Genomic DNA, 10,090 nt, shown 5'->3' on the forward strand with positions numbered 1-10,090 from the left:
TACTGAACTGCTGACGGTGGAGGTATCATAGATCGCTATTCATAGGGTTTGCCACTATACCTATAGGACTGAGAACGATGGGGCATAAAGTTAAAAAGCCTATATAATCTACTCAAGGGGTTAAGCAAATTAATTCAGAGCAGCATTATTGTTATTCTTTCATTGAAATAGGGGACGACATCTAAACAGATGATAAAATATGGACTGCAAGGCATCAAACCTGTGTCTTACCTCCTCCGCAATCTCTTCTTCATACTCTTCTTCTGATGCCATCTTCAAACTGATTTAGTGAGTCTACACAAGCAAATAAAAAATTTGTTGCAGACAGTGAGAAATAAACAGCTGTTTTGGAATACTTTTTAATGCAAATAAAGCATAGGAAGTTAAATTGACCCTTACTATAGGATTTCAATTTCACCAGGACTTGAAGGAACGTTAATATAAGCTCATAACGTTCACAATGCACCAGGAATGATCTGTCCATTTTAATGATAATCTTAAAGAACCAAACTAAAATGTGTAGAAGCTGACGTACCTTTACTATAGAAGGTTACAGTAGAATTTCAGCAACCCTACAGTAAAGAAAGGTGTTCGCTTTCCATCCACTCGTGTCCCAATCTGCTATTCCACTTTATGTATTCCTGCAAACCTAAACAAAGACAAAAATGTGTCAGTTTTCCTCTGACTGAGCTGATGCTTTAGTGTGGGTAGATCAAAATTCTAATTTTGTGCTGAAATCTTTCTGCAGGCCTTGGTAAGTGAGAGAGTTTGACACCTAAGACCCCCCCAAAACGCTGCGCCTTCTGGCTGAAGCCTTGCAACAGCTGCTCTGAATCGCTCCAGCTATTTGTCATGTAAGCCAATGCTGTGGGCTGATTGGCTGGCTTTGTTTAGCTAGTGGAGCTCCAATGCCTTCTGAGGCTAGAGGTTAAATTTAGGACTGCCCACTAACTACCCTTTTTTAGGACCCGACTCCTAGAAAATGACATCAAATGATGGTTTTCTATGCATTTTCATCAGAATGATTGAGAGGAATGTCCATGAGGTGAGGTGCTTCAGATAGTCTTCCAGGAAAAACCAAGTCCAGGAATAAGTTCCAGCTTTGAGTAATTGGTAAATTGCTTGTTCCTGCAATGATGGCCAATAAAGTCAGAAGATTCTTATCAGGCTGTGGATTAAGGACCAGCATCGCCCTGAGCATCACTTCCATCTACCAACAGGCTGTAGAAGATGGTCAGTTCAACTGAGCAGGCCATGCAAAGAGTGCTGGAGAGTGAAATCTGGTGTGAGGTTTGATTTCGTGGTTTTTCCTTTGCTTACCGGTGACTTTAAAGTTAAAACGTTTCCCAAGCTGCCAGAGCCTCCCCAACTCTTCCCTCCTGAGAAATGCTGGGCAACAGCTCACAGCTGCAACGGCACTCCGGTTATCATGTGCTCCTATCCACCAATCAGTGGACAGTATTCTCAGGTTTCAATAGCTAAATATACTTTAGCGACCCTTCAGAAAAGTGCACCTGTTCAGCAAATCATCAGTAATACAACTATGAGGAAGAGAAAGGAAAACACTGTAAAATACCTGGTTTCTTTGAACGAGGGAATGCAGGGTTGTTGCATTCACCAAGATGGAGTTCTCTGGAGGTATGTATCAGGAGTAATAGAGATCCTGGGGCAAAATGAGGTTTTCTCTGTGAAGATGGCCAGAGCAACTTCTTGAGGTCACTGGTTTGCATCCAAGTGTACATGGAGCCCAGAGGCCCCAGATAGAATGCGGATGTGGGCCACATAAGGCAATGATACGGGGCTGGTGGCCTTCTTATGGCCCGTACAAAATGGATGTAAGCCTGAAGTGGCCCACTTGTAAAATAGCAAAAATGCCCCAAATTTATCAAATTACATGTGGGCCTCTGTAGGCAAAGATGTGGTGTTCACGGCAATGTGTAATCTGAATGTGACCCCTATGGTGGCCCATGTGCTAAATAGTGAATATGGCCCAAATAGTGTCAACCAAATGTGATCCACCTTTGGCAAAAATGTGGCACAATCGACAAAGGCTAATCAGGGTGTAAACCAAATGTGGTTAACATATAAATATATCTGGGTCAGTTTTGGCAAAGATATGGCAAAGTGAACACTGGCTAATATGGCTGTGAGCCTAAAGTGGCCTGCACATGATGCCACAAATGTGACAGTTATCCTAAATCATATCTGGGCCAGTTTTGGCAAATATATGGCACAGTTAGCGCTGGCTAATGTGGCTGTGAGCCTAAAGTGGCCCACGTATTATGCCACAAATGTGGCACAGTTATCGTAAAACCGTATCTGGGCCTGTTTTGGCAAAGATATGGCATAGTAAGCACTGCCTAATGTGGCTGTGAGCTTAAAGTGGCCATTATACTGTAGCGAATTTAGCTCAACGACAGGAAATATGAATAATTAACCATAACTAGTTATAATTAACTATTCATATTTTAGATCCGCTGTAGATATTTAGCTGACCTCTCAGGGTCAACTGTCTTGTCAATTCTAAGAACGTTAATGTCCTGGTTAAGGGAAATAACTTTCTTACTGTACAATTCTATAAGCTTGTAACGTAAATCTGCATGATTAGTGACTCCGGTTATGAGCAAACAATGAACACATCAAGTGTGATACAAGTAAGGTTTTATTAACTACATAAACACTTAAACTAGTCCAACATACTACATAAACACATAAACTGGTCTAACATACACATACACACACACACACACACACATACAGTTGGTATAGGAAAGGGTTAAAGTTTAACACTAAAGAAAGAGACATAAGGAATGACATTTATATGCCACAAATGTTGCCCAGGTATATTAAAACATATCTGGGCCAGTTTTGGCAAAGATATGGCTCAGTGAGAATTGGCTAATGTGGCTGTAAGCCTATGTGGCCCTTATATGATGCCGCAAATGTGGTCTGGTTATCCTCAAACATATTTGGGCCAGTTGTGGCAAATACATGGCACAGTGAGCACTGGCTAATGTGGCTGTAAGCCTAAAGTGGCCCACATATGATGCCACAAATGTGGCACAGTTATCCTAAACCGTATCTGGGCCAGTTTTGGCAAAGATATGGCACAGTGAGCACTGGCTAATGTGGCTGTGAGCCTAAAGTGGCCCTTATATGATGCCACAAATGTGGCCCGCATATAAAATTACAAATATTGCCCAAATAATTAATAACAATTTGCCCCATATACAGTATTATAAAACAGATGAGGAACACTTCTGGTTGTAACACTTGAAAAGTGAGGCCACTTCTTGGATGTAACACTTGACACTGGCTAATTGAAATGGAAGCTTGAAATTGTAAATATGGCCTAATAGAATTTTGCTACTTTTAGTAGGATGCAACACAGTTAACTGATGCAGGGTGATCTGGATGCGAGTCTTAAGCAGGCTACATACGCAGCAATTCATTTTTTGAAACATGCTTTTAATGGCAGTTTTTTTTATATGTGTACTGTGCAGCATAAAAACAGAAGTGGAAAATAACTGCATTCGTGTGGACAGGGCCTAAGAGTACAATCATTATAGTGTATAATGATTGTACTCTTAGGCCCTGTCCACACGAACGCAGTTATTTTTAAAACCGCAGCTTTTTCTACGCGGTTTGGTCGTTCATCCACACGCAAACGCAGCACCAGGTCACTGAAACCAAACATTTTTGAAAACGCCTGCCAGAGTGTAGATTTTCTAAAACTCCAGTTGCAGTGTTATCGTGTAGACAGCGAAACTGGAGTTTTTGGCTTGTGAGGTCAGAACCTGCGCTGTTATCTCCGCCTACTGGAAACTTTTTCAGGCTTCTGATTGGCCAACATGGCTTTACGGTTGAGATTATATCACCACCTGTTGGTTTGGCATGCTCTTGACAGTGCTTCATAGCATGCGTTTGCGTTTTCATGTGGACGGAGATTTTTTTAAAGACAGAAGAAGGAAAAACCTTGTTTATAAAAATACCTGTGTACGTGCGGACGGCCTTACTGTCATGGTTTCTGTTCATTTGGACTTTGTTTTCCTTTTGCACCGTTTCCCTTGTTGTGTTGATTGTATTATTCTGTTCAGGTGTGCCTAGTTAATTATCCTTGTTTGGTCTGAGTACTTAAGTTCCTGTATGTTCACTTTGAGTTTGTATGGTCTAACATCTACATGTTGTTGTGCTACATTGTGTTTGGATTTACCCTTGTTGGATTAAAGATGATATATAACCTTTCATCTTCGTCGTGTGCGCTTTAACACAGCCTAGCTATGACGCTCACAGATTTACTCTGTAGGGAGTCTGAGTGAGAAGCATTTAAGTTCAAACTTGTGAAGAACAGTTTTTAAAGTATTGGAATGTGTCTTTGAATATTTATCTGTGACATTTTAATTGCTGCTTGTGCAAAACTTGGGTTGGGATGATTTTATCAAGTAGGACACATTTCTGCAACTTATTTGAACATTTATGGAGGACATTTTAAAATTTCTCTTTACAATGTTGAGTATTATTGATGCATAACTCACTTAGGGCTTAGTGTGGCCCAGATAATGTATATTTATGGTTTATTTGGTTCATTATTAGCTAAAATGTGGCTGTGTAGTGGCCTACTTGTGGACCACTGCTAAAATGCTACCATTCCATGCAGCATGTGGGCCACATGAGGAATGTGGGGAAGACCAGGGTTAGAATAAAAATCAACTGTGGCCCACATTAGGGCCAGTTTTGGTTTATTTGGTTGGCTTACATGCAGCAATGCTAAGCTTACTTGAGGCCCAAATCTGGCAAACAGAATGGACTGCCCAAATGCCATTATTCCACGCAGTATGTGGGCCGGAGAAAGGTATTGGATTTGGGCCGGATCTGGGCCAGAATTAAAATAAATGTGGCCTAGATTTGGGTCAGTTCTGGTTTATTTGATTTTTTTTTCATGGCTGACATGCAGCCTACCTATGGCTTTCTTGTGGCCCAAATTTAACAAACAGGATCGGACCGCCCAAGTTCTTCACAGTATGTGGACCGGAGTAAGGTGTTGGATCTGGGCCAGAATTAAATGGCCCAGATTTGGGCCAGTTCTGCTTTATTTGGTTTATTCATGGCTGACATTGGGCCTTCTTTTGGCTTGCTCGTGGCCCAAATCTGGCAAACAGGAGCGGACCGCCCAAGTGTGGGCCAAATGAAAGTGTTAGGTGTGGGCCTGATCTGGGCCTCAGGAATTTTACTCTCTGGGGGTGAAATCAGGTCAAGGCTGGGGGCAAGAGGGAAATAAACTGTTGACTTGTTAACCCAATTACAAACATCTAGAGTGACTGACAATAAGAATGATCTGATTCTAAGTCAATATTATATATAGAGGCACTATACTCAATGCATGTGCACATTCCATCATACATGCATTACATAGCTCAGCACAATATAAATCTTCACATATTCCCTTTATATTTTCTTCTGGATTTGCCTAAATGTTCTTTGACTGTATTTTTGACCAGACATGTCTTTAATACATTCTATTTGGTAAAGCATTCTCATACAATTTCTGGCAGTTGACTTGTTTTGTTTTTGTTAATACCAGAGTGGGAATTATAGGGGGTCTGACCACCCTATTTAAGGGTTTAAGTCTGGTAAAAGTATTTCATTTTTATTCTTTAAGTAAATATACGTTTCAATATGGGGTTTAAACATTTCAGTAAGGTTTAAAGTTTGATTACAAATTAGTTAGAGCACAAGCCCCAAATATTACTCCAAAATCCTTGTCTGATGACAGACCATATAATCGTTTTCCTTGACAATATTTCAATAATTATGTCATGTGTATTTTTATTAACTGTTCGGAATGCCAGATTCGCGAATGAATCACTCTTTTGACTGAGGTCTGAATTAGTTCACGAATCAGTTTGACTCACGTACTGAATAGTTTGCAGCGGATTTTTACATGGTTAGGGAAAACTTATTAAACAGAAAACAAAAAGAGCTGGGTAAGGTGAATATTTCCAAACAATCCATTGCAGGAAACAAAAATGGCAAAAGTCACTTATCGTTTGTCAGCGATGGTACACCTCTTCGTTGCGCATGCAGTTTCTGACTGCTGCAGGGGAAGACAAGCAATTTGATGGTATATATCCATAATAGTATGAAAATATGGGGAGACATTTTGAAAGACTGATGAAAGGCTACAAACGCCCCTAGTAAGAAAACGAATGTAAATTACAGAAAATATGCGCCAACAGTGAACCCAAATTGGTAACCATAGCAACAGTCATCTGCTCTCTCGCAATTTCCATTAGGATCAGTTTTAGAGAATATGATAAAGCAACATAAATACTCTGTTATATACACAAGTACTTTTTGCTGCTCCTGAAAATTAAAGGTCGTAACCCCCTTGAAAATCATTGTAGCCTATAATTCGTAACACTTAATTAGATTATCTAAGGAAAAAATAGCTTTTCATCTAAGTGCTTCGGCAGACAGACAGCAGCTGTCTCACCCTTCTGTGCTCTTTGGTGTCTAATCTAATTCTGATGAGCACGTTACAGTATTAAAACTATTCAGGGACGCTCAAAAATACAGCTGACACTATTTTTAAAGCATCCTGTGGCAGTAAGGGGGTATAATGATGTTCAGCCACAGAGGCCATATGTCTATTTACTTTAGCCCATTATATCATTGCGTCTCAGGAACAGTACACCTCCAGACACGTGACATATATATTAATTTGATAGTGACGTCCTCCAGCCATTCCCACTCAAAAGTCCTGCAGTTCTCCAGATCTCCATTGTGCGGCGGCGAGACTGAGCTGAGTGAAAGGCAGCTGGGACTGTGTGTCAGCTCAGTGTTCCCACTGTCCTCATCATATCTCAAGGCTCATTTCTGCAATACCTAGCACTGACACTTATCACATCAATGTTCAAATGTACTTGTTTATATGCAGAGCACATTAAAACATATTTACACATTGCATTTTACAAAAAAGCTCACCTTTGGACTATATATATATTTTTTTAAATAATTGTTTGTAATTTATTCTAACTATTTAAAATTTTTTTTTAACAAATTTGCAGAATTTTCACAATGTATTTTATGTATGTGGCATAACAGTGTTAAGAGATGCCAAGGGTTTCACAGGCCAGGGTTATTATAGTTAAGTAAAAAAGGGGGAAAAAAGTCCCTTGAAATAAAATAAACGTTAACTGAAATCAAATAAAATATAAAAACCTTATTTCATTTCAGGTAGTTGACAACATTTCTCATTTTCATTTATTTTAAGTAAAAAAAAAACAAAAAAAACTAATAACAAAAACAAAATTAATAAAATATTAATGTATTTTAAAAAAAACTGACAAAAACACAACAAAATTGCAAAAAAAATGAACAAAGTAAAATAAAACTGAAAATATAAAGAAATAAAAACTTGGTAAAATAACTAATAGAAGCTATGATAGTATCTCAATGATAAAAAAACACCTAAAATAACACTGTCACAGACTAGCAGGGTGAAAATAACACCAATATGCAGCTAATGTGTTAATTCTATAGATTTGTTGCTTGCAAATTAATAATAGATCAAAATGGGCAAACAAGGTGGAAATTTGAAGTCTAAAGCATAACTCTATATGTCAATGGCTGATATTTTCAACTTGTGTCACATATTTTAAGATATGGAAATTTAAATGATGATGCAGTTTGCCTAATTGAGATACGTATGGGTGAGACAAGCCAGCATTAATAATAAAACCAAAAAAAGAAAATATATGGAGAGAAGTATCGAACAGTCTTCATATTAGTTGAGATCATATCTTGATAATATCAAAGATTGGACTATTCAGTACACTGAAAAAATGGTAACATCTAAATTAACTGGTTTTATAAAAAAAAAAAACAGCACCACTGAATAAACAAAATACATCTGTTTATACCAACAAAACTTAATGCAGATAAAAATAGCTCAGTAACATTTTAGTATAGGGACCAATTCTCATATCAACTGTTTGCTTGCATATGATAGCATATTGGCTGTTTATTAGTACTTATAAAGCACATATTAATGTCTTTTAAAAACCTTAATCGTATACCACATTTTTTTTTAAATAATTGTTTGTAATTTATTCTAACTATTTAAAAAACATTTTTAACAAATTTGCAGAATTTTCACAATGTATTTTATGTATGTGGCATAACAGTGTTAAGAGATGCCAAGGGTTTCACAGGCCAGGGTTATTATAGTTAAGTAAAAAAGGGGAAAAAAAGGCCCTTGAAATAAAATAAACGTTAACTGAAATCAAATAAAATATAAAAACCTTATTTCATTTCAGGTAGTTGACAACATTTCTCATTTTCATTTATTTTAAGTAAAAAAAAAAAAAAAAAACTAATAACAAAAACAAAATTAATAAAATATTAATGTATTTAAAAAAACTGACAAAAACACAACAAAATTGCAAAAAAAATGAACAAAGTAAAATAAAACTGAAAATATAAAGAAATAAAAACTTGGTAAAATAACTAATAGAAGCTATGATAGTATCTCAATGATAAAAAAACACCTAAAATAACACTGTCACAGACTAGCAGGGTGAAAATAACACCAATATGCAGCTAATGTGTTAATTCTATAGATTTGTTGCTTGCAAATTAATAATAGATCAAAATGGGCAAACAAGGTGGAAATTTGAAGTCTAAAGCATAACTCTATATGTCAATGGCTGATATTTTCAACTTGTGTCACATATTTTAAGATATGGAAATTTAAATGATGATGCAGTTTGCCTAATTGAGATACGTATGGGTGAGACAAGCCAGCATTAATAATAAAACCAAAAAAAGAAAATATATGGAGAGAAGTATCGAACAGTCTTCATATTAGTTGAGATCATATCTTGATAATATCAAAGATTGGACTATTCAGTACACTGAAAAAATGGTAACATCTAAATTAACTGGTTTTATAAAAAAAAAAAACAGCACCACTGAATAAACAAAATACATCTGTTTATACCAACAAAACTTAATGCAGATAAAAATAGCTCAGTAACATTTTAGTATAGGGACCAATTCTCATATCAACTGTTTGCTTGCATATGATAGCATATTGGCTGTTTATTAGTACTTATAAAGCACATATTAATGTCTTTTAAAAACCTTAATCGTATACCACATGCCTAATCGTAACAACTACCTTATTACCCTATTAATAAGCAGCAAATTAGGAGTCTATTGAGGCAAAATTTGTAGTTAATAGTTAGTCAATAGTGAGAATTGGTCCCCAAACTAAAGTCTGACTAATAGTTCTTTAAGGTAACAATTACAGGTTACCACTTTTTACAGTGTACATACTAACAGGATGGAAAGCGATACTAGGAACAGGTAAAAACATGTACTACTGTGCTTATGCACAATTCTTCAGTACAGTGTGGCATGAGGCTTTGAAGCTTAGTCATTGGAAAAAAACAGTAGGTAATAAAGGGGGTCTGACCAGCTGAGGATGAGTATTAAAACACCTTATGACTCCTCGCTTAAATAAAAACGCATCTCTCACTCTGAAAAAGAAAACACTGTGGTACACAGCTGCAGATACTGTGCTAGAGAAACCCCGTTTACCATGACTCATGAAATTAAACTTAAAATATAATTAAAAGTCTGCATGAACATCATCTGCAAAATCAAATGTCAGAAAGTAGACGAGTTTGTATAGGAATAGCATTCTGTGACAGTAGCGGAAATGCCATTGCGCAGTGTTTTTGAAATTTTATATAACAAGAACACTAAGAGTTTATGAGTTTTAACAGACTCAATGTGTTGTCCTGCTTCAGATAGATATAAAAATAACTATCAGGATAATGGTGTCTCACATGTCATTATTAGGCACTGATGTTCTACATGAGATCATCTCTGGGAGAGAGTCAGTCGAGGGCCAAGGACTCTTCAACAACAACAATTAATGGCTGTTAAAAAGAAAATTTAGCACTAAAGTTAAACATTTTTCCCCTAAAATGGTCTTAAAAAATAAATAAAAATAATAATAATTTGGCATTGATGCCATTTTTACATATTCCTTAACTAGATTTTAAGATGCAGATTTAAAGTG

At 36.8% G+C, this 10,090-nt stretch overlaps 1 long non-coding RNA gene across 1 annotated transcript; it reads right to left on the bottom strand.

Moving 5' to 3' along the window:
• Nucleotides 1-231: 231 nt before the first annotated feature.
• LOC107555336 (uncharacterized) lies at nt 232-1,392 on the bottom strand. Its single transcript, XR_001605156.1, has 3 exons — nt 1,321-1,392; nt 536-649; nt 232-294 (listed from the first exon to the last, which is right to left on the bottom strand). It is a non-coding gene; the product is annotated as an uncharacterized lncRNA (long non-coding RNA).
• Nucleotides 1,393-10,090: the final 8,698 nt, after the last annotated feature.

This window comes from Sinocyclocheilus grahami, unplaced genomic scaffold, assembly GCF_001515645.1.
Source record: "Sinocyclocheilus grahami isolate Dianchi unplaced genomic scaffold, SAMN03320097.WGS_v1.1 scaffold532.1, whole genome shotgun sequence".
NCBI lineage: Eukaryota > Metazoa > Chordata > Actinopteri > Cypriniformes > Cyprinidae > Sinocyclocheilus > Sinocyclocheilus grahami.